This window comes from Solanum pennellii, chromosome 5 (assembly GCF_001406875.1).
Source record: "Solanum pennellii chromosome 5, SPENNV200".
In the NCBI taxonomy this organism is placed as follows: Eukaryota; Viridiplantae; Streptophyta; class Magnoliopsida; order Solanales; family Solanaceae; genus Solanum; species Solanum pennellii.
The window spans coordinates 42,581,428-42,608,472 of NC_028641.1; the positions used below are offsets into that span (position 1 = coordinate 42,581,428).

Genomic DNA, 27,045 nt, shown 5'->3' on the forward strand with positions numbered 1-27,045 from the left:
TCCGTCGAGGGTCTTCGTTCCAAAATACTTCAACTCTCGGAATTTGGGTATTGGGATCACTTCTCTGAACATCACGACGATCATGCAGGACGGACCGTCATAGCCATGACGGACCGTCACATGCTTCGTAATCCCACACTTGGTCAGACTTCCCCATCTTCCTTCAGCAGCTGCACGACGCTGCCACCTACGGACCGTCACAGGCACGACGGACCGTCATAAGCTCCGTAGGTGGTCTCTTCTGCATTTTTTCGCTCAAAATCTCCGCATTCAGCCTTGGAAAGATTTCTTGCAAAACTAAGAGAAACTTATATCAAAATTAGCACAAAAAGGCTTTCGGACACACTAAACTTAAGGAAAAAGTATTAATTATACCGTGAAACCACGGTATATCAAAAACAGGCTTGATTGGTACAAGGAAAAAGTTTACCACACAAATAAGGTAATTTCCCACAAATCCAACATTCATTTTCTTTTGCCCAATTAACTTGTATTTGAATATCTTGAGCTAAGACTTTGATAAAGGAATTTGGCCTCATTGTAAATTGTATGAAAACTCCTGAATAAAATTTCCATGAATCTTTGGAAAGGGATTTCTCTTCCTCTTTGTAATGAATTATTATTGATTAAGCTAGTGCATAAATGTTCTAGTCTTATCTTTAATATGATTGAAGCAAGTGAATGTTTAATTCTTTGGGAGAGCATGCATCTCAAATTACGCGAATGGTTATTTATATTTTCTAATAATCACAGGTTCCTACCCTCAAGCACAACAACAAAGTGACTGGAGAGAGTTTGGATCTGGTTAGATATGTTGATTGTAACTTTAAAGGATCATCACTCTTTCCGGATGTATGTTGTGAAATTTCATTATGGCCCTTTTTGTTCAGGAAAATCTTATGACATAAATTGATAAGAAAAAAACTATTGTCAAACTAATGCAGGACCACGAAAATTGAAATTTTGCTGAAGAATTTATAGCTTATAGTGATACTACATTCGTCCCGTTATATACAAATCATTCGCAAAAGGTGCACGAACACTGGCTGGTGAGATTTGAGTTTTTTTTTTTAAAAAAAAACTCATTATGTTTTGGTTGTTAAATGTTTCTTGTGTAAGTTAACGGTATTCACACTTTTACCAGGTGCACAATTTGATTACCCATAGAAAGCTCTCCTCAAATTTGACGATTGGCCTTTCGTCCTAAGTCAATTCAGTCAGGTCATTACTACCTTTAATTTTCTTTTCCTCCCCAATGATGTGCCATGTGATATGGTAGCATTTTCCAAAGCCATCTCGACAAGCAGTACAAAGTAGTGTGGGTGTACTTTTTTCCTAGAATTTAAAACTTCATAGATAGTTTGTGATGAAATAAAAACTCTTTTGTGGTAGGTTGACATAACTTATGCTCCATTTATCTAAAGGTTACATATTTTTTATGTACGAGGGTTTTAACTATGACATCACAACTAGGATGAGTAAGCTAGCCAAATTGATTGAGGTATGACTTATATACGATTTGGAGTGTAATGTATGATTAATATTTTTATATTATATAATAAATTTTGTTATTCTTAAGATTAATTTAATTGAATTTTTATGTTGTATCGTAGAATGTTCATCACAATAGAAAAGGACCCATGACTTTCCCTTGGAGCTCATAGAGACTAAGGCTTGTTAAAATTTCCTTTGTTTCTTTTGGTGATAGCGTAAACTTCAAGGCTAGTTGGTTGGTGAATTTTTCATGTATAATTCATGTTCTTTATAATTATTGGAAGCCTTGGAACAACAATAATGTTGTCTCTTTGTTACTTGTAATACTTGAGTTGCGCAAACTCTTCACTTCTGATGCAATATTGACATTTTTAAGAGTCCGATCAACAAAACATTATCCTTATTCTGTAGAGTGAAAGTGGGATGGTTCATGCATCATTGTTTTATTTTTATTGTGCTGAATTAATCATCTCGTAGGAAATGAACAATCTTGAAGGATACACGCAAACAAAAGTCCTGGAACAGGAGAAAATGGTTGAGTACAACAAGAACCGCTTTCTGTCGGTACCCACTTCGCAAAAAAAGAATACATTTCCTTTGTTTCTTTTTTTATTTCATAACTGTATATATAGCTTCTTCCATTTCACTATATATGTATTTTTATTCGAAAGCTTGAAACTTAAAAAATGCATTGTCAATCTTAAGTAAAATTCGCAGGATCTATTACTTTGGTATGAAATATGTTATTGAGTTTATGATAATATGCATCAGAAATAAATTTGCTCTATGTTTTTTTATTGTTAGTGTTTGAAATTGTACTTTCCTTCTAGAACCTAGAGAGACTTGTACTTTTGTTTTATCATAGATGTAACGGTCATGCAGTGAAATTAATTGCGATAAAAATGGGGTTCTATTGATTTTTTATTTTTATTTAATATGTTTTAATGGTTTCAGAAATTTTATATATTTTCTCTATTATACATTACTAAACTATAAAAGGGAGCTTCAAGTACTCAAACAGGTAGTTGGTCAATATATTAGTTTGAGCATTTTGAGGGTGTTTTTGAAAATTTTGGTGGTTCTTTCCTTTTAATTTGTTTGTTTTATTTTATAGTCTTTCATATATTTAAAAACGAAATCATCAAAAAATTTTATATAGGAGTTAACACTTTTTGATAATATTAGACTCCGCCTCCATATTTTTAAAAAAATATACGGCCTCATCTGCTAAAAGAAGTAATAGGTGGAACTTTGGGAGTGACTTTTACTCTATTTAGAGTTCCTTGGTGAGCATGAGCACTTACAAAAGCTGAAAGACCCACTGCTATAATGATGAAAAGATATGGTGAGAGAGGATCCGACTATCGATGGACTCATGATGTATGATATCACCAAAATGGTTACCAACATGTGATGCAAACCATTTGCATTATCTTTGTAATCCAATCCGATGAAAATTCCATCTTTATCATCATCTTTCGCAAAAGTTCCAATCCAGTTTATCATATGCTTTGCTAATGTTCATGCTCATAGTAAAAAATCTTGTCTTTCCATGTTTTTTACCTTTTAAATGGTGATTGAACTCAAAAGGGATAATGACATTATCAAGAATAAATCTTCCAGGAATAAATGCACTCTGGGCTTTAGCAACACAACCCTCAAAGAAAAATTTCCTAATATTTGCCAATATGTTGCAAACTATATGATCAATAAGAATACGTAAAGAAATCTGTCATAGATCAGAAGCAAGCTCATGTTTCTTCTTTTTTTGAATCAAAATATTTTTTGTGAAATTATTTCCTGTAATTACTCCATTGTAATTGAAAAAACCTAATATCACATTTGTCACACAGTTACCAATTATATAAAAAAAAACTCTGATAAAAACTCAAATTTATCCGATATGGACATGGAGCCTTATCTGAATGCATTGAGAAAACAAATTGTATGTACCTCATGAATAGTGCAAAATCGATTCAAGGATGCATTCTGATATGCAGTAATTTTCCCCTCAATCCTATTAAGAAATTGGTTCATATATCCTTACTTAAGTGTGTATACTGATTCAAAAATGCTATAGATCATGCCCTCCAACACACTATTCCAACCATTCTTATCTCTTGTATTAAGATTAGAAAATTCTAACTAATTAAAGATGAAAAGAAAAATAAAAAACTATCCAAGTCCTCAGAAATCATTATGTGTCCTTAAGGAATTCAATCCCCTCAAGTCCCCAAGGTTGTTGATTAATTCCTCGCAAGATAAAATGGATTGACGATTAAAGAAGTAGTGAAACCTCAAACTTCAATAATTTCAACAAACTCAAAATGACAACAACAAATCACATACACGAATTTGATAGTTTGATGTTGTTTTGTTAGAAATGTATGCTAGAGAAGGAAAGAATTCATTGTAGAAAAAAGAGAGAAAGTCAATATATTTATAGACAACAAAGGGTAAAGGTCATAACCCCTTGGAAAAGGTATAACCATTCATTAAGATCACAACCCTTAAGCAAAGTCACAACCCTTTCGGAGAGTCAGAACCCTTCATTTCCTGTTCACCCTTTTAAAGACCACGAAGCTCCCACATGAATAGGGAATGGTTACATCTAGATAAGTAAGAAGCTCCCATATGAATAGGGAATGGTTACATCTAGATAAGTAAGAATTGATTGCATCTGGATAAGTCTGTTTGTCTTTGAAACATCCAAAGTGAACTTATATCAGATATACTCGATCAACTGACAACTTTAATCTCTTTGAACCGTTGAACTTTGGTTTATACCTAGACTATATAAGTAACACAATCAAACCATGAACTATTTTTGGTTCTGATTGTTTTTCTCAGTTCAGCCATGAACATTTTTTGGTTTATAAGTGAGTAGAGAACTGGCCTTACCGGATTATCCTTGAAGAAGCTTACAATTCTCACATACATAGGTGATTTATAAATGTTTTATCTACTAGATAAAATATTTAACATATCATGTATCAAACTTAGAAACCATTAAAAATCGTAATGACTTATCGTTGTTACTTAAAATTGTCATATCACGAGAATGAACTACAAAATATCTTTACAACGTTGAACCATCATTAATGACTTTGTTTGATCTCCTTGAACCTATATCTTTGGATGTCCTGTATTCTAGGTAGACACACAAGCACAATGACTTTTCCTCGGAAAAAATCACATTCCTTGGACAATTATCATGCAATTCCCTTCATAGTTAGGCCTTCTCTAAGTAGATCTTACTCATTATCCTTTGAATTTACATAGCAATTTGGATATTTCAACTAGAAATTAGTTGTCGAAAGATATTACATATAAGTCATATGTGATGAGACTTTCTATTATATATCATGTTTCATTCCCTACCTATTGCAAATTAACCCTCACATTGTATGCATACTGGAGCTAAAGGTTTGGGCAAAAAATATTTCATGAAATTTCGGAGTCATTCAACTTCTTTTAAAGCGTTATATAGTGTATCAACTAAGATTTCATAGTAGAGTGAGCGATACATTTCTGTTTGGATGATTTCCAAGAGACTGTTCCTCCACCAAGACTAAGTACATGTCCACTCGCATACTTTAATTCATTTGACGTGGTTATTCAATTTTCATGTATGTATTCTTCTAATACTATTAAATATTATTATAATGCAAAGTCATTATTTTAATTTTAAATACTCCAGAACTCTTTTCATTGTCACATTTATTAGAGTCTTGTCAATATTAAAATCCAAATACTCGAAGTTATCAAGTACCTTTTCAAACACATCACTAACTTCAATGTCTTTCATATCAAATCTACTTTATTGCATATGATTCGTAGTATTTATCTCATAAATTTCTCTTTTGATGATCAACATGTAATAAACATAAATCCAAACAATGACCTTGTGATTTGCAGTGTCTTTAATGTAAAAACATTTACCACATTCATTGATCTTGAATTCATTTACCATTATAGTTTGGTCAAACTTTAGATGTCATAATTTGGCCACTTGTTTTTAGTCCAAAAAGTGACTTAACAAGTTTATAGACTTTCTTTTTATGGCCAGGACCCACAAACACCTCGGGTTGTTCCTGGTAATGACTTTCTATTACTAGGAACCACAAAGCTCCGAAGTTGAATTATGTAAATTTCTTCCTCAAATTCTCCATTTTAAAATAATGTTTCACATCAATTTTTACGAATTTGAAGTACATATACCGCAAGTAGAATAAAATCTAAATTTATGTAATCCTAATTAGTAGCTATTTTGTGTCAAAATATTCAAGGCTTTATTATTGTCTAAAGCCTATGACTACAAGTCTTGCTTAGCATTTTTCAATAATTTTATCAACTTTCTTTTTCTTTTGTAGATCCACTTTGTACATAAAGGTTTATTTTGCCGGAGGAAGATCAAGAAACTCCCAATTATGATTTCTCAAGATTGAACCTATCTCACTATTGACAGCTTATTCCGAAAAACTATGAGTTCATAGAGGACCTAAATTCTACGAATTTATGAGACTCGTTTTCAAGAAAAAATGTTACAAAATCAAAGTCGAAGGAAGTAATTTGTCAATTGACATTTACGACACCTCATAATCTCTTTATTAAGTACATCCTCCTTTGGTTCTTTCCAAGGTTGTTTAGACCCTTCACTTGACTATTTGATAATTCAGACTTATGGACCATAAATCGACATTCTTTGCTATTTGTCGCCTATCCAATGAATATGTACAATCCACAATCTTAAGTCTTATTTTGACTCATTTGGGAATAGTTCCCTCATTTCCATTTCTCATATGAAATAAACTATATTAGAAATTACTAGATCACTCTCTTTAAAGACTTAATTCTTGTATATACTTTAAGGGATGACAAAAAATTCTCTATCAGGCTACAAGAAAGCCAGAACAAACAAACATGACCTTTTATTGCTCCCTTTCTTACGAAACAAAATTTTATCTGTTACTCCCTTTACTAGCAAACAAAAAAATTCTCTCTTACCTCTATGATAGCACCCCCACAAATTTTGTGGTAAATCATAATTTATAAGTAGGATATTCAATATTTCCTTCAAAGTCCCATTTTTCGTGTAAAAAGATTCATTAGATTGAAGTTAGTATGTGCAATTATTTTATTGATGATTCCATTTTTCAAATATATTTCTGCAAAAGGAAATTCATATTCTCCACATATACCACTTCTTATCACGGTAATCTTTTTACCTAATTAATATTCAACATCAGTTTTATATTGTTTGTATGTTTCTGTTTCTTCATTCTTATCATTTAGCAAATAAACATAACGATATTTAGTGCATTTGCCAATAAACCAAATGAACACTTTATTCAACCAAGTGATTATACATATGCTTAACATACATCGATTCAACACATACTTGACATTTAGATTTATTCCATTAAATGTTAGTTAAAACTTCTAAGTTGGTCTATTTTTCAAGGTTTTGTAATTGACAAGTTCCAAGAATTTAATTCACATACAGTTTGATTCAGGCAACTAATAACAAATAGAAATACTAATTCCGCATGAACCCTCCAAGTTGAAAATCATGAAATCATCCATAAACATGAGATCATGAACCTTGAATCCATATTTCAATTCAAGGAAGTTAAGAAGTCAAGTCTAAAGCTAAGAATTAAGTTAAAAGAAAGTTCATAAAGGTTTCCAAGAGACTTATTAAACATTTAAATCTAGCTTTTAAGACTCAAGTTTCGAGCTAAACAAAGAGTTAAGTTGATGTTCTTTTCTTCAAAGGTATATGGACTAGGTATTCCTACAGAGACTTAAAAATGTTTTCAAAATTTAAACAAGTAAGTAAACTTTGATTTCCTGGGAGCCTTAGGGCATGTTTTTAGAAAAGAACTATAGCTGTCTAAAAGAAGCAAGCAGGGAAACTAAGATTTCCAAGATAGCCTTTGAGCTAAGTATTTGTACTGATCTCAAAACACAGCATCAATATGTTTTAAAACATATGAGCTAGTATATATTTTTGGGAGTAGTATTGAGCACCGATATGATGGAGAGTTCAGAAAACTCACAGCCCCCATAAACCATAAAGCCATCATGGGTAGAAAAGGGTCATACTTTTTAGAGGATTCATTTTCACAGTTTACTAGTGGATCCATTAGGCAGTTCAGTTCCTATACTCTGGCAAGCTTAGGATGGTCAGGCAGCGTAGGCCGAGTAACGCTGTATCATTACTATAGCTCTTATGTGATGATTGTCGGTTAGAGAAACTCCCACAGAAGTTATAGTATTTTTATATAAATCAGTTAATGATATTTTCATATACATATATTAGAGTTATGTTGTATCCTTATTATACACACAAAGTTGACATCATGTTTGTAAACAACTTTTCATTATATTGAACTTGTCTTAAACTACTTTATATTGATTTGAGTTTAGTTGATTATCGGATCCTCGAGTTGAGTTAAGTTGAGAGAGTTTGAAAAGAGGTAAGTATGTTTCATTTTTTTTATCCATGTTTTAAGCTTATTTCATACTTTAGAATTCCCCTTACATACTCGTACGTTACATGTACTGCGCCATTTAGCCTGCATCTTTTGATGATGCAGACATAGGTATTCAGAATCATCAACAAGAGCTTCGTTGATACATCCTAGAGTTGAAGTTAGCCATGGTGAGCCTCCTTTATTCCGGAGGGTTTCATTTACTTTTAAGTTTGGTCAGGACGTCGTGGTTGTTGTCTCGACTTCCATCTTTATCAGTTAGAGGCTTCATAGATAGTCAATATAGTTGAGGAGTATGACTTAATGATTTATTTTATAAATGTTTTAAAGACTAAAGTTTCCTATTTTATGGCTAGTTGAATATATTATTTTTATTTAAAGTTACTCATTTCAGTTTTAAGATTTTGTATGTTTAAGTTAGTCTTCCGCTTGTAGTCAGCCAGTATGACTGTTCTCTTAGGGACCAACAATGGTTTTCGAGTTCCGGCCACGTCCTGGGTATAGACTCGGGTCGTGACATATTTGTTTACATTCTAAATAAGATTAACAAGTTGGTTATGCCTCAACCTTCAACAAACATACATGTCCATTAGATATCAAACTCAAAATCCTATTTATATTGATATGATATTGACGTAAATGCCATAAGTAAGTTTGACTCAATTCACAAATATGTTCTCACTTATGAGAAATATCAATATTATTTAATTCAATTTTGTAGCATGCCATTGGAGACTTCAAATGCAAATAGATGATGTATTTAAGGAGCACTGTGAATGAATATCTTATTGTACTTAATAACAACATAATTATTTACTAATAAAACTTCATAACTAGGATCCAGTATTTTTTAAACGGAAAGAAAATTTCATCTTATCGAAGGCATATAAAGAAGATCATTTTGAAAAAAAACTTCTTGAACTAATAAATGAAAATATATATTTCCAATTTCTATGAATGGTGATGGCTCCTCATTCGCCTGGAAAATGCAAACTTCATTCTCACTTAGCAATCGCGTTTCCTGATACCCTACAAAGAAGTGAAGACTTGGACAACGCTCATTTTGATCTACAATTTATAACTAGGTGGAAACAGTCACTAAACAAGATTTAACCATATTTAATCAAGAATTACCTTTGTTCTTCATTTTGTCTGTATACTTAGGGAATTTCCTCTTGTGGGTGACCAGGATGCTTGCAATGGTAGCACTTTCCCTTAGGCTTACCCATACCACCTCTAGAACCTCCAGGTTCCAAAACCTTGCACGACTTCTCCTTCATCTTTTGGGTTTTAGCCGGCTTAAATGAAGAAGAGACATGTTTGTCCACAATCTATGCCACAGAGGGAGAAGTTCTCTGCTTGATAATGGATTCCGCCACAGTAAGTTAATTAAACAATTTTGCAAGAGACAAACCCATGTTGTTTATATTATAATTCAAGTGAAACTGTTTAAAACTGTCTGGCAGAGTCTATAGGATAATCTCCACTTGAGATACTTATCAAAAGCAGTGTCAAGTACCTCCAGCTAATTCAGAGGACTTATCATGTTAAGCACATGATCCTAGAAAGGTTATCCTTTTATTATTTTGGTGTTTAAGAGAGCCTTCATGGAAGTCTTCTTTGTAGCACAATTCTACTCTACGAAAATCGCTTTTAGAGATTCGAGCATATCGTAAACAGATGTCATAGACAGATGTTGATGATGAAATAAATTTCCTATTGAGGCTAGAATGTAGCACCTTGACATATCATCCACCTTAATACATTTATCATAAGACTTTATATCCTAATCAGTAGCATCCATTGACTGCCAGCTGTACCAGATGAAGAACCTTGACGGATTTGGTAACCTACTGGTGCTCTGTAGATATAGATTGATCCCTATTGTTCTTACCTCCTTTACCTGTCTAGCATACAACCTATGGCTAGACTGACCACATTAAAAGCACCCTGCCCTGTCTACAAGCCCTTCGCCCGGATGGTACCACACTTTTGACAAGTTGGTAAAGTCTTTTACTTGAAGCACTCCACTAAGACATAAAACATGATGTTCACCCTTTATAATTCTTTTAAAACTAGGGGACGAAGTACTAGATGATGAAGGTGCTTGGCCGTAGACCGTTTCTGAATTAGCAATTTCCACCATCTGACATTTGCTTTGAGTATTCAAAATTTCCTTTTCTGGACTTTTTTTCATCCTTCGCCGATTCCCTAATCATATCTCCCTCAACCTCCTAAGAATGAGTCATTAGTCCATAGATATACTTTCCCACAAGAGAATATCATTCCTGCACTCTATCTCATAAGATTGGATACCCTTTACAAGAACTTACACATGTGTCCCCTTGGATAGGCAACCTTGTGCGGAACATACCTGGAGAGTTGGGTAAACTTTGGCCCGCACTCTTGGATATACATTGAACCTTGCTTCAAGTTCATAAGCTCTTGCAGCTAAGATTCTCTCAACTCTCTTGGGAAAAACCTATGTATAAAATCTCTAAGTCATAGGAGCTGCATCTACACCCTTGTTGTCTTTCCACTATGTGAACTAAATACGAGCTACATCCTTAAGTTGGAAGGATTCCTGCTCCACCCTGCCATTTCCAGTTACCTGCATCACCTATACGATGTTCTTCATTTCATTAATGAAATTTTGTGGGTTGTCACCGACCTTCCACTCTAGAAACTATGGCAGATTCATCCGAAAAATGTTTTGAACCCTAGATGGAGCTGATCCATCATTAGTTTTTGTAAAAAACTATGACTTGTTGATTTTACTGACTGTCCACACTCTTCGCCTAGAGTTGAATCGCATTCCAAAATTTTACATTCATAACCTCATGGTTCGGGACAGGAGAAACTCTGTTAGCATTGTGTGTATTAGGACTTAATTGCATTAGCTCTACAAGAAGGCATGATTTTAATCGCATAGCGAGGCATTAGAAAGGAGAAGTTTAATCTTACCTCACACACGATGAGAATTGAAACAAAGTGAAGTTTTTCATAAAACACTTTGTAGACTCCCCCTCAAGTTGTGGCACGCTTGACACCCATGAAGTATACTCTACTTAGTAAAGTTTAAGACATCCAAGGACACTTGAACCTAGCTCTAAAAAATATTTTGTCGCACCCGAGGGTACCCCCTTGACGTAATACGAGACCTATTATCACGATTTACCTCAAGTTAACCCTATGTCTAACCTATATTAAGCATACTGAGAAAAATAGAATTAGACATGTACTATATGGTAGCTAAACCAATTGATAACTAAAACACCACTTACCAACTCATGTTTAATATACTACTATGTCTGAAAGTCCTCTAAATGACTTGATTGTTGGGACATGCCCCAGCAAACTCTAAAAAATTTAAAAATCGAAAGCGAAGACTAACATGAAATCATTTCTATTTTTCTCGAAATATGAAGACTCATCACTTAAGATTTTGAATGCAGACAGAGAATCGATCAAAGCATGATATAGATATTAACCTAAACAAATATACATAAGTTGAACAAAGCATAATTGAGCGTTGAAGTTATCAAGCAAGAATGTAAATATTGAAACATAATTGAAAGATAAATTGAATGCAATGACTATGTATATACTAAAATAAAATGTAGAAGTATATAATGAAAACCTGGTAAAATGTCCAAAGAGTCTGATTCTGGGAGCCACTATTAACCGACATAAACCATCTGAGCTAAATGTGGATTTAAATGTAACTTTCCCATCAAAAGGACCTAATATATCTTGTTAAAGGTATAAAGGGATGATTGTCTTGGTCACTAAATATGATGCCCCACAGAGGAGACTTATACTCCTAGAGAGCACGTAGTTCTTGGACAATGAGGGTACGCTAAACCATAGTCCAACTCGGTGATAAGTTTTCTCCCAACTAAATATGAATATGGCTGAAATGTAACTGAAATACTAAATAGCTCAATATATTGACATGTAACTTTAGAATATAACTTTAATATACTTATTACTGATAATGTCACGTTCGGAATCTGGAGCATGATTATCTACTTAATTAACCTAGCAAGTGTTATTCAAGAACCAAGGAAATCTACACAAACTAGTTTTATATTTCTATTAAGAATACTATAATAGCTAAATCACAAAAAATCTACAATGTTTTAGAAAGCGTAGGTCTAATCAAGCTATGTAGAATAGTGTCCCACATACCAACTAATGAAAACTATGGAGAAATATTTTGCATATAGGGGCTGAAGCTTAAAGAACATTGTTGCTTGTTCTTGAAGGAAACTGTTGCCTCCTTCTCCTTATTAAGATCAAACTTGGATATTTTGAGAATGTAAGTTTTAAGTAGGTTCTAATTAGATTATTAGTCTTACACAGAGTAAAATGACGTAGTTTAGGTATTAAACAACATATTTTAGAGGCTCTATGCATACGGGGAAAGACCAAAATCACCCTAACTTAAAAGCTAACGAGGCCCACCCACGGAGCCACTAACAGAACATTGATGGAACTACGGTATATCAAGTTTGTCGTGATTTCTTGCCAGTTCTTACTGGTTCTGAGTACTCACCTCTACAGAGAACTTCATTTACCATGTGAAGGACCATAGATCACGAAGGTCACCATGGTTCTTCACTTGGACTAGGGGTTTTCTGGCTTGACCTGACAAGACAATCCACGACTCATCAGTGGGACCATGACCCGTGGTTGGCAAAATGGTCTACCACACTTGATGGATGTGACCCACGAGCAAGTCGACAGACCGTAGTCTCTTTCATTGTCCGTGAACCTCTCCCTGGTTCACCAAATTTTCTGTTGTTCAGTATGCTAGGTTCTAGAGGTGTTACAATATGCATCATTTAAGTTTTCATATTCTTATTAATTATAAAAAAAATTTGTATTAAATGCAAATAAATAGACAACAAACTGTATGGACGTCATAAATTGCATTTGGTTGATGAAGTTTATTACCATTTTTTATGATGGACCTTACACACACATTTCATTTTCTTGTAATTTTGTTAATTGGTAGCCAAAATTATTGTGTACTCAGTGAAAGTAGATTTATTTTTTTTCTCATTTAAATACTGATCATGAGCATTTTTATTTTTTTAAAAAACAAATTTCTAAATATAATGAATTAATTAAACTAAAATAGTAAACTTTAAAAAAATATATACTTACCAAAAAAAAACTATAGAAAGTACGCAAAAGTTGGTCAACTTTCAGACTGACAAAAAAAATTATTGAGTTTATTTTTTGGTAAGAATTATAAGAAATAATTAATTTTGATACAAATTTAAGGATGAATTTTTCTTATTTATTGTCTTGATAAAAACTAACACTATGAAATATTCCATCTGGCTGACAATAGTTGTTCACTATTGATTTGACACACACCATTAAAAATAATAAATAATAGGGGTAATTGCTATAGTGCCCAATAATAGGAGTATCATATATTTGGCACTCGTGAGTCTTGTTGTTCTCAAATTTTGCTTGGTTCCTGTGATAGGTCCAATATTTCCTGTAGTAAGATCAAGGACATTTTCCACAGCGATGCATAATTTTAATACATCAATTTTTGCAAATCCAAATAAAGATGTGAATGAGGATGAAGATGAAGTTTCGGATGTAGATGCAAAAAAGGATTTAGATCGAAAATTGGATGTAGATTCATATACGGATGTAGGTCAAGATTTGAATGCAAATGCAGATTTTGAGTTGATCTTCTTGGAAGTCATCTCATTGAACTATGACATTCAAAGAGAAAATATGAGAGGCAAAATATTGTATCACTAGGCGTGCTAATTTGTCAGATCTAAAGTTTTAATTCCAAGATACAACAAACAAGAAAGGAAAATAACAAGCAAACAACATTATTTGTATTTGAATTTATGCGAAGGTAAGAATCTTTAGTGAAATCCTCTTGTCACAATGATGTTCTTAATTTGGAGAAAAATACTTCTTTGTACTTGTGACTCAACACTTAGAGCGAAGACTTATTTGTATGTTGAACAGATGATGATTACCATCGAAGAGCTAGGATTTTGTTCTATTTGTCTTCTGATTTTTCTTCTTTCCTTTGGTCTTATTAAAGATCTCTTATATAGGGTTGAGCTAGGGTATTAGGGTTATTTGTTCCCAAGCAATTTTTGTACCTGGGCTTGAAGAACATGAATTGGGTTCATCCTCTACACTAAATGGACTTACACAAATGTGATTTTTTGATTTTATTTAAGTCATCTATTTTTATTTAGATATTAATCGGACTATATGAACTTGTAATTTGACTTGGTCAGTATATCATTAATGTATGGATTAATAAAAATATTTATATCGATTTACCAATTAAATTCGACTATCTACAACAATTTTTGAACCAATTTTTAAAATGTTACCACCTATTGTGTGTATTATTGTGGTTTCTCCTTTTAAAATGTGAGAGTTAATTGTGATCGCTACTAATGACTTGAATGGTGCATTTTATTGAACGAAATTAATGTAGGACTTCAATGAGCCAAACAAAGTTATATAGGCAATATGAGAATTTTTAGCATCTCCTCGTGACTAGCCAATTGTCGAATAAGTCCGTTGTAATGAACATTGCACGCTAGGTAGAAAGTGTGGAGTCTTGCTTCATATTGGAACCAATGTATTGTATGGTGAGGTTGTCTTAAACATTGTATTCGATGACACCTAGACTATGCCTCGTTGGTCCGGTTGATTGATTGAAGTGAACAGTTGAAATGATCATAGGCAAGAATTTTGAAGACTGAACCAATTTGACAATACGTCTCTTTTGTGGCCACCATTGTAAGAAGTGTGAACTTGTTTTTTCACCCATTCAGCCTATCCTTTTCTTGAAAGAGACTTGAGGTACTTTGACCTCTTTATTCATTCACCCTTAATAAAAAAAGAGGAAAAGAAAAAAAGAGAAGAAGAAGAATAGAAAAAAGAATAGAGACTGAAAAAGAGCACAAATTGGTATGGAAAAAAAGGGTATCCGGTGATTCATATGTAGTTGAATAATGTGGTGGAGTTTAAAAGTGTTTCAATGTAAAGGAGAAAGAGAAAGACTGATATTCAGGCCATGCTTCATGAAGGTAGAAGTTACTAACCCTAAATGACCATACCTTTAGACTAAACCCCGTCACAAGCCTTAAGAAGACCTTTGTAATCTTTAGTGAGTGTAAGAAAATTTTAATAGGAAATAAGAGCAATACTATGGGTGGAGTCATGCATGTGTTCATCTTTTTGAATGTGAGAGTTGTATGTGATCTCAGTGTTTAAATTGTTGATGAATTTTGTGAGAATGTGGAATTATATTTTTTTGTTGTGAGGGTATTTATGTACCTTTGTTGAGTTTTGACTTTCATTTCAAGAAAGTATTGTTTACTTGAGTTTCCTTGATAATCGCGAATCACAATTTGAATATTTGAGTGCTCAATATAACATTGTATTGTAGTTTGAACCTTTTGTGTGGATTCATGTTGAGTCTTATGCTGCATTATTTGAGACATCTTTATTGAAATGCTGATGTAAGGTTTTTTTTGAGGATAAGATAAATTATAAGTTGGGTCGTTGATGAGTTCAAGATATGGGCTCATTTAGGTCTTAGTCATGTTAGCTGAAGCACTCTCATGAGACTTAAAAGCATTATTCCCACCCTTTCTGATCCTGTCGTAAGCTTGGGATGGGGTACTAGCTGATGAAGGTGTTTGTAACGTAGATCTTTGCTAAAATTGTGAGTGATTCCACCGTCCGACTTTTACTTAGTATTCAAAAATTCATGTTCTTGCCCTATTGTTATCCTTAGGAAATTCCCTAATCTTATCCCCATAAATCTCCTAAACATGAATGATTAGTCTAGCGATATCTATATCCCCTAAGAGGATATCATTCCTGCACTCCGTCTTCACCAGATCGCATACCCTTAACAAGAACTTACTTATTAGTTCCCTTAGTTCGGCAACCATGTCTGTAGCATACATGGAGAGTTGGGTAAGCTTCAGCCAATTCTCTTGGACAAACCTTGAACCTTGCTTCAAGTCCATAAACTATTACACCTAAGATTCTCTCAATACTCTTAGAAATAACCTATCTAGAAATTCTTTAGTAAAAGCTTTCCAAGTCACACGAGCGGAATTCGAACACTTGTTATAGGATGCCTACTTCATAGTGTCATTTCTAGTTACCTGCATCACCTTTAGGATGTTTTTTATTTCATGAATGGAGAATTATGGGTCCTCACAAACCTTCGACCCTAGAAACTATGGCAGATTCATATGAACAAAGTCTCAAACCGTACCTTGAGCTGATCCATCATTAGTTTTTGTAGAAACTATGGCCTGATGGTTTTTCTGATTTGCCACACTATAAGACCAAAAGTTGGATCGCATTTTGAAATATCTCCATTCATAACCTCATGATTAAAGAGTAGAAGAAATGAATTAGCATTCTGTGCTTTATGATTCTATGCCTTGGCTCTACGAAAAGTCATGATCAGGAACATGTAATGATGAATTAAAAGGTGAAGTTGAATCGTACCTCAACATAACAAAAATAGCAAAGAACTGACGTTTTTCGTATAACACTTTGTAGCCTCCCCCTCATAGATGTTGCACTCTTCACACCCATGAAAGAGACTCTACTTAGTGAACCATTCAGACATCCTAGTTCTTTTGAACCTACCTTCTTTGTCATATCCGGGTTTACCCCTAGATGTAACGGGCGTCGTATTCCTCTTTGAGTGATAAGACTAGCCTCTTAGTTTACTTCATTACATTCACAAGTTAAAATTAGCGGAAAATTTAAAACTTTTCATTACTTCTACTTGGAGGTTTACATAGACCTCTAAACACACACACATACACACAAACACACACAGAGACACACACGCACACGCACACACACACACACACGCACACACACACACACACACATATGTATATATACTTATCGAGTATACATATACCCTTCGTATAGGAATGTTATATCCTTCTACTTTTATTACACATAAATATATATAGAAAAAATCATAGTCATGATAGTCGTCTCATTTCATAACCATCTACTATGATTATATCAAATTTTGGCCTAGCCCATACATCAATTCAATAAGACTACATATAGGTCATACAAATGTATAGTACTCAATTGAAAAGAAAGAAAAACAAAGAGTCTTAAAACTTATAACAATTCCATATGTTAGATAGTGGCATCACCCTCGGAAGTTGAGGACCTACCCTACTTGGATGAATAAGAGATCCAAACCTTGTTCAAGTCGCTTTCAAAAACACTTCAACGACCGGAACCTATAGTGTTGAGGAAAAAGAAAGAAATGGGGTTAGTACGCCACTTTTACTAAGTATGAGACCATATGCACACATACTTTGAAATCATGCTAAGAAAAGGTACATTTCATAAGGATGAGAAATTTACTTTGAAAACACCTATGCATATTCAACAAGACCATACGAATACATAGGACATGTTCATTAAGTTATAAGCATGTTCATTACCAAACCAACATCATCAAGTGTAGTAAAGTCAACATGCATAGCCTATAATTAGATACATATTCAAGTAACTCTATCATCAAGTCATATTAATAATAAGCATGAATAAGATTACATTTCATTATAAACAAAGCAATTTAATTACTCATGAACCCCTATTAAGTCAACAAGTGCAATGACCAAGTAAAGACCCATCTTCTTATTCAATCAAGTAACCCAACAAGAATCATGACTAACATCCTACTTCACATAACATGATATTAAGGTGTACATATCATCTTACTTTAATAATATAAATCCACACATATTCATAAGTGAACTAATGAACATATAGTATCAACAATGATGCAAGTTCATCATATACATATCATATAACATTATATGCATTTTCGTACATAAGAACAGTCTCCTAGGACTCCCCTCAAGGATAACTAGTGCAATGCTTAGGTAGAGTCCCATACTCCTACCTAGACTAAGTTAGACCCCTTAGATTATCTTAGTTAGAGTTCAATCCTTTAATTCATTTTAACTTTTGGGAACTTCTTACCTTAGCCGACATAGACCACATGAGCTAGTGTGGAATTCGGTGACATAAAAACCTACACCGAAGGAAGGCGGACTACTTGCCAAGGTATTACAAAAACATAAAACATAGCAACTACGTTAATCCACTAGCTAGTATTCCTATGGGGGTAAAATAGTTCAAGAACTTGGAGATATAGTTGGGACCCTAATTATGCTATATGAATTGTAGTCTCCAATGTCAAATACTTTAGTGATCCTACGTTCCCTATGTGAGAAGGGACACTCCTCACTCTAGTTCACTCGGTGCTAAGCTAAAGTCCTTTTTTGAAATGTCTTTCAGCCTTTATTATCAATTATAGCTTAGTTTAGGACATAGGATCTAACCCTTATATAATCATAATCATCAATAGCTCAATAATAATTGCATAAGTATAAATCCTTTCATTGTCATTCATATAGGTGAAGTTAGCACATTAACATCTTCATAACATGATAAGGCACATTGGTAAATCATTCACCCTCCTTATAACATTTACATCTTAAGGCAACACCTCACAATCATAATCAAGACATTTCAATTCAACATCATACCACCCTATCAATACAAATACAAGGCATACTCCAATACAACATCATGACTTAATCACAATTAACCACAATCTGAAGTAAAGGATAGAGATCATAAGACATTCAAAAACTCTTTCATAGTTCATCATCAAGTTCTTACCATAAATACTAAATTCAACCCAATTTGGATATACATAATCTTAAGTCAATAATAAACATGATAGCAAGGCTATAAGAATCACTACATCACAATTCAATACTAGATCATAGCTTAAGACAAGATACATAAGTCAATTCACTTCCTAACGTAGATCATCTTCTCAAGAACTAGCATGAAAGAATAAAAAATACTCTCGTTTATTCATGATTAATGTAACAACATCATCTAATAGTAATTCAACCAATAACCAAGTTAATTGAACCAATTACAACCTAATTCATATCAAGATCAAACCTTGGGTTAAGGGTTAAGGGTCATCATCTACAAACAAGACCAAACCATCAAGATATATCATAATTAGGTTATAATACATGTTAATCAATCCATATTATCCAATAAAAAACATAAACGAATCAATTCATAACATAATTTTTGAGATGGAGAAGAACCCACATGAAAACCCAATTTTTAAAATACTTTGAAGGAACCCTTTGAGGAAAGAAGTCACAAAGGCGAATAAGATCCCATACCTAAACTTTTGATGAAGAATTGATGGTGAAATATTCCCTTTACAGACCCCAAATCCCTCTCCTAGCTTGTCTTCAATGGTGTCTTCCAATAGAGAGAGAAAGAAGAGAGAAGGTAGAGAGTTTTGTTTTGAGAGTTGTAGTTAGACTAATGCGGTTGGGGTCTTTATATGAGGGGTTAATAAAGTTAATTAGACTTCCCTTAATCCCTAATTAACCACCTAACCCCTTAATTAATTAGTTAAGACGAACTTAAAAACGTGCAGGGATTGCAGGCCCCATGAACGACACCACGATCGACGGATTGTGGGTCAATCGACGGACACTTTGCCCTTCCGTGCTGCACGTCCATCGTCTTGGTCAGTGACTATGAAAAATGCCCCCTCCAGGATTTTGTCTAAGTGACCATCTACAATGGCATATACAACCCGTCGATTCAACAACGACCCATCTGTGTCATCCATTGGTGACATTGTCTTTTGACAATTTTTGCCGATTCTTGCAAGGGTCCTCCTCAAGGTCCCTTGGTTGGTCCTTGGGGAGTCGTACCCAGACGTTTCAACCATGAATCTACTTAAAAACTTTTTAGACACTCTTCCACCAATTTTCATTATTTTTTGACTCCTAAAAGCAAGTCAAATAGACTAAGGAACGCTAGTACCTCCTAGAACTAGTTTTTGGACGTCATGGTTGTTCTTGGACATTTCGGTTTGCAGCCATCCTAAATGACTTATAAACATTAAGCTAGCCCTAAAAATAGTGTCTAGAACTTATGAAACTTATGTTAGTCTTTAAGACACATCTTGGATTTTTGAACTGTTACATTATCCTCCCCTTAGGAACATTCGTCTCCGAATGACAGTAAAAACCATTAGAAGGAAGGAATAGACTCAAGACTAGCAGCCCAACCAACAAAAGTACATAACAACATCAATCATATCACTTATACAAGGAAATTAAAAACTTCAAATAACACACATAAGCCTCAACATTACATTATGAGGAATATCCTTCTCACAACAACAAGAGCTCAACATAGCATTTATGAGCCAATTATGTCAAAGTTCAACATACCAACATGCTACATATCATTTCATAAAGACTCACCATATAAAAATGCACCAGATAACTCAAACAAGCCAAAGAGCAAAATTTCTAGTTCAGATGCACAAGTTCATTGTAAGTCACTGTAAAGCTATTCAAAAATGCACATTTTGCAAGACTTCAACCAAATCAAAGAAACTTGAATTTTAGACATTATTTTAATTACTAGTAAGAACTACTAACCTTTGTTATAAAATAGATTAGGGTAACGGGACCTCATGTCGGCCTCGGCCTCCCATGTTACACCCTCTACTAGGTGATTCTTCAACAACGCCTTTACGGAAACAACCTCTTTACTTGCTTCACTTCTTGACTTGCCTATCAAGAATTTGAACCGGAACTTTCTCATAAGAGAGGTTATCCTTCACTCCAAGACCTCAATAGGAAGAATAGACTCGGGATCACCGATAGACTTCTTAAGCATAGAAACATGGAAAACCAAATGACAAAAGCAAATTCAATATAAAGTTTCAATTCATAGGCACCCTTACCAACCCTTTGAAAGATTTCATAACGACCCACATAAAGAGGACTCAGCTTCCCTTTCTTTCAAAAGCTAACAACCCCTTTCATAGGTGAAATTTTCAAATACACTTTATCACCTTCTTCAAACTCCATTTTCCTTCTCCTATGATCGGATAAGACTTTTGCCGACTATAGGCCATTTGCAACAGGTTCCTTATGATATGAACTTTCTCTAAAGTCATATAAATTAAATCGGGACCAATAAGCGAAGGCTCACCCACTTCAAACAATCCAATAGGAGATCAACACCTCCTACCATACAAGGCTTCATAGGGAGCCATGGATATGGATGAATGGAAACTATTATTATAAACAAACTGAACCCAAGGCAAATGCTTATCCTAATTCCCCTTGAAATCAGTAATACAAGCCCTAAGAATGTCCTAAAGGGTTTAAATAGTACGTTCCTCTTGACTATCCATTTGGGGATGAAAAGGGTACTCAACTTCATCTTATTACCCAACCCTTATTGTAATGATCTAAAAAACGTAGGTGTGAATTGTGCACTCAGATCCGATATGATGGATAACAGAATACCATGGCGACACACAATCTTTTCTATGAAGATCCTAGCATAATCTTCCTCCTAATAAGTAAATTTAAAGGGAATAACGTGTGCGGACTTGGTCAACCTAACCACAACCACCCATATAGAGTCATATTGACTTTTAGTCCAAGGCAAACCCACTACAAAATCGATAATGATGTCTTCCGATTCCAAACTAAGAACTTGGATTTCTTGTAGTAAGCCACCCGACTTTTGGTGTTCGGCTTTTACTTGTAGGCAATTTGGAAACTTAGCAACAAATTCCGCTATGTCCTTCGTGAAACTTTCCCACCAATATACTTCCCTAAGGTCATGGTACATTTTCATCGAACCCGGATGAATGGGGTAGCGGGACCCATGAGCTTCCTCAAGGATCCAGTTCCTCAACTCATCTACCTTGAGAACACACAATATTCCTTGTTACCTCAAAATACCATCCCCCAAAAGAGAATGCCTCATTAATATTTCCAAGGACATATTCCTTCAACTCCATCAATGATTTATCAAGGTGTTGTTTGGACTTCACCTCAACTACCAATGATGACTCGAAGTTATGATGGACCATGAATCCACCATTTGGAGAATCTTCCAACGTCACACCCAACCTAGTCAACCTATGAATATCCTTCACTAGGTCTTTCTTGGTTTCATCTATGTGAGGCACACTATTAATAGTCATACGACTTAGAGCATCCTCAACGACATTGGCTTTGTTGGGGTGATAGAGGACACTCATGTCGTAATCTTTCAACAATTCTAACAACCTTTTTTGATGGAGATTCAACTCCTTTTGGGTAAACAAATATTGGAGACTCATATGATCGGTATTGACATCAACTTGGACACCATACAAGTAATGCCTCCATATTTTCAAGGCAAATACCACGGCCGCTAACTCAAGCTCGTGAGTTGATTAGTTTCTCTCATTCACATTAAGTTGGCTTGAAGCATAGGCAATCACCTTCCCATGTTGCATAAACACACACTCTAAACCCACTGGGAATGCGTCACAATACACAACAAAACCTTTTGTACCCTCCGATAAAGTCAACAACGGAGCGGATTTGAGCCTATATTTAAATGTTTGAAAGCTTCTCTCACATGCCTCTGACCACTCAAATTTCTTACACTTTTGGGTCAAAGTAGTCAAGGGAGATGTAGTGGATGCAAAATCTTCCACAAACCTCCGATAATAACCCGCTAAACCCAAGAAACTCTTAATAGCGATTTGAATCAATGGTCTAGGAAAATTTTTCACCGCCTCCAGTTTCTTTGGATCAACCTTAACTCCCTCACTAGAGATGATATGACAAATAAATGTCACCGACATCAACAAAAACTCAAAATTGCTATACTTCGAAAACAATTAACGTTCTTTAAGTACTTGCACCACCACCCTCAAATGGTTCTTGCGATCACCTCATTTTTTGAATATACCAAGATGTCATCAATGAAGTCAATCACAAATGAATCCAGGTAACTTCAAAACATCCTATTCATAAGGTCCATAAATGCCGCCAGAGCATTAGTTAGACCAAAGGACATTACTAAGAATTCATAATGACCATATCTAGTCTAAAATGCCGTCTTAGGTATATTGTCATCTTGGAGTTGATCAAGCAAGTCGTCAATACGAGGGAGAGGATACTTGTTCTTGATCGTGACTTTATTTCGTTGGCGGCAATCAATACACATTCTTTAGAAACCACCTTTCTTCTTCACAAACAAAACCGGAGCACCCCATGGAGAAATACTAGGTTTAATGAAGCCTTTGAAATGTGATTTGTATCTAGTAGCAAATATATACAAAAATCAATTTCCCGTTCGGGAGGATTACCGTGAAGATCATTTGGAAAGACCTTTGGAAATTAACTCATTACAGGGACCGACTCCATGAGAGGAATTTTGGAGTCTAGATCATGGACTCTTAAAATATGCTAGAAACAACCTTTAGATATCAATTTGCATGCTTTTAGATGAGAGATGATACGACCTCTAGGAATAGAATTCCCCCCTTCCACTATACAACGGGTTCATTTGGAAAGTTAAACTTCACAACCCTTGTCCTACAATTAATAGATGCAAAGCAATAATGCAACCAATCCATACCCAAAACGAAATCAAAATCAAGCATATCAAGCTCTACAAGTTCAAAATAAGAAACTCTATTGGGCAACATTATAGGACAATTTCTATACACCCTTTTTGCAACAACTGACTCACCCGCCGGAGTAGAAACTATAAATGTCAAACCTTTAGGCTACTAGAGGGGTAACAAAAGATAAAGTAGCACCGGGATCAAGTAAGGCATATATATCAATAGAGAAGGCTTTTATCATATCTGTCACCACGTTGGGAGAAGTCTCTTGCTCACCTCTAGAGCGGAGAGCATCGAAGCGGTTCTTTTTTGGAACCTCATTTGAACCACTAGCTTGAGCTAGACCATTAACCTTGTCTTGAACCCTTACATTAGGGCAATCCCTAACCTTGTGCCCACTTTTACCGCAAACAAAACAATTGTCCGTCCCCTTAAGACAATCACAATAGTGCTTCTTGCCATACTTTCCACAAGTTGGATTATCGGTTGGTGAAATAGTGCCTTTTACCTTCTTAGGCTTAGTTTTAGACACCATATCTCCACTAGACTTAGGCAACTTGGAAGGAAATTGATTAGAAACCCGCTTCTTAAATAAAGGCATGTCTTGTAACTCAAGCCTATTCTTTGAAGAACATCCATCAAAAGATCCTTCCCTCTTAGCATCTCAACTATTCCTCTTATCCTTTGCCTTTTCCACCTTTTTGGCATGCACCATAACACAATAAATGTTCATGTTGTCATTTAAAATAGCCGAATGACACTCATTTTGTAAATCATCTGACACCCCTATCACAAACGACTCATTTCATCTCTAGGATTAGAAACCAAAGAAGGAGCATATTTTTACATTTTATTTAATTTCAGGTAGTCTTCATGAACACTCATACCTCCTTGGCGAAGGTTGATGAACTTCATCACTTTAGCTTCCCTCATCTCCCTTGGAAAGAACTGATCAAAAAAAGTCTTCTTGAAGATTTCCCAAGTCATGGGAATACCTCTTAAGGACTGTTATCCCTCCATTGGACATACCATGCTTGAGCCACATCATTGAGTTATTATGTGCCCAACTCGGTCTTATTACTTGAAGACAACCCCATAGCAAAGAGTATCTTATAGACTTTATCGATGAACTCTTGGGGTCTTCTTCAACCTTAGACCCGTAGAAAGTAAGAGGGTTCATCCTAGGGAAGTTCCTTAGACAGGAAGCCATGGTAGTAACTTGTTTATTTGGACGGGGTACAATCTCCTGGTTAGCTTGGGCCGTTATAGCTTGGGATTGAGCAATGACAGTCGTGATTGAGTAGTGATGGCTTGGGACATCTGAAGAAGGGCGGCCCTTATATTATCATCTACAAAGGGAGGAGGATTCACCAAGGCTTTGTCATCATTCTCACCTTCCTCAAGAGGAGGAACTTGATCACTATGAGGAGGAGTTCCTGCCTTGAAATACCCTCATCAAGCCTTCGTGCCGCATTCCTTCGAGTGTTCATTTACCTATAATAACAACAATAGGATTAGATGCAGAAGCACATCATATGTATGATCTATTGGCACGATAATGGATTTCCAAGAATGTGAGAGTTTCCTAGGCATTACCTAGGTTCCTATCCATAAGTGTGGCGTGCTTCACAATTATGAATACGAACTTAACTAGACGTGGTTGAGAGAGGCATTAACTCAAAGATAACTCAACCTGATCCTCTGGTACTAAGTTTGTCACATCCGGGTTTACCCCCTAAATGTAACCGGCATCGTCATCCTCTTTGAAGACTAAGACTAGCCTCTTAGTTTACGTCATTACACTCATAGGTCAAATTTAGAAGAAAATTTAAAACTTTTCATTACTTCTACTCGGAGTTTTACATAGACCTCTACACACACACACACGCAAATATATATATATATATAATATATATATATATATAGTATACATAGGCCCTTCGTATAGGAAAGTTACATAGCCTTCTGCTTTTATTGCACATAAATATATATAAAAAATATCAGTCATATTAGTCTTCTCATCTCATTACCATCTACTAAAAGTATATAAAATTTTGCCTAGCCCATACACCAATTCAATAAGACCACATCTAGGTCATACAAATGTATAGTACTCAATTGAAAAATAAGAAGCGAAAGAGTCTTAAAACTCATAACAACTCCATATGATAGATATTGGCATCAACCTCGGAAGTTTAGGACCTACCATACTTGGATGAAGAGATCCAAGACTTCTTCAAGTCGCCTTCCAATACACTTCAACGATCGGAACCTAAAATGTTAGTGGAAAAGAAATAAATGGGGTTAGTACGCCACTTGTACTAAGTATGAGACCATTGCATACATACTTTGAAATCATTCTAAGAAAATGGACATTTCTTAATGATATGCAATTTACTTTGAAAACACCTATGCATATTCAATAACACCATAGCAATCCATAGGATATGTTCATTAAGTCATAAGCATGTAAATTACAAAACAAACATCATCAAGTCTAGTCAAGTCAACATGCATAACCTATAATTAGATACATATTCAAGTAACTCGATCATCAGGTCATATTAACAATATGAATGAATAAGAGTACATTTCAGTGTACACAAAGTAAGTCAATTACCCGTGAACCCCTATCAAGTCAATAATTGCCATGACCATGTAAAGTCCCATAACCTTACTCAATAAAGTAACTCAACAAGAATCATGACTAACATTCTACTTCACATATCATGGCATTTAGTTGTATATATCATATTACTTTAACAATATAAACCAACGCATATTCATAACTGAACTAATCAACATATTGTATCAATAATGTGAAAGTTCATCATGTACATTATCATGTAACATTACAAGAATTTTCGTACATAAGAACATCCTCCTAAGACTCCCCTCAGGCTACCTAGTGCAATGCTTAGGTAGAGTCTCATACCCCTACCTAGACTAAGGTAGATGTCACATTCGGGTTTACTCCTTAGACGTAACCGGCGTCCTCGTCCTCTCATAGGACTATGACTAACCTCTTAGCTTACATCATCACATTCATAAGTCGAATTTAGCAAAAAATTAAAATACGTTTATTACTTCTACTTGGAGGATACATAGACCTCTACATACACATAATATGTATATCGAGTATACATAGACGCTTCGTATAGGAAGGTTACATAGCCTTCTACTTTTATTGCACAAACATATATAAGTAAGATAGAATATAGTCATTACAGATTGTCTCAATCTAAAGATCAAGGCAATATGGGCATAACCCTACATCAATGTAAAAAAGCCACATATGCTTATATAAAATGTACTCAAATGAAAAGAGATAGAACACAAGAGTCTTAAGGCTAAAACAACTACATAAGATCGATATTGGCATCGCCCTCAGACAATAAGGACTTACCCCTACTCGGATGATCAAGGATCCAAGCCTTCTTGAAGTAGCCTTCCAAAAAACTTCAACGAACCCAACCTAAAATGTGTGGAAAA

The 27,045-nt window shown here is 34.8% G+C and overlaps 1 pseudogene; it reads left to right on the plus strand.

Annotated features, from left to right (window-relative positions):
- Positions 1–376: 376 nt before the first annotated feature.
- Positions 377–13,781, plus strand: LOC107019510 (annotated as a pseudogene).
- The last annotated feature ends 13,264 nt before the right edge of the window (positions 13,782–27,045 follow it).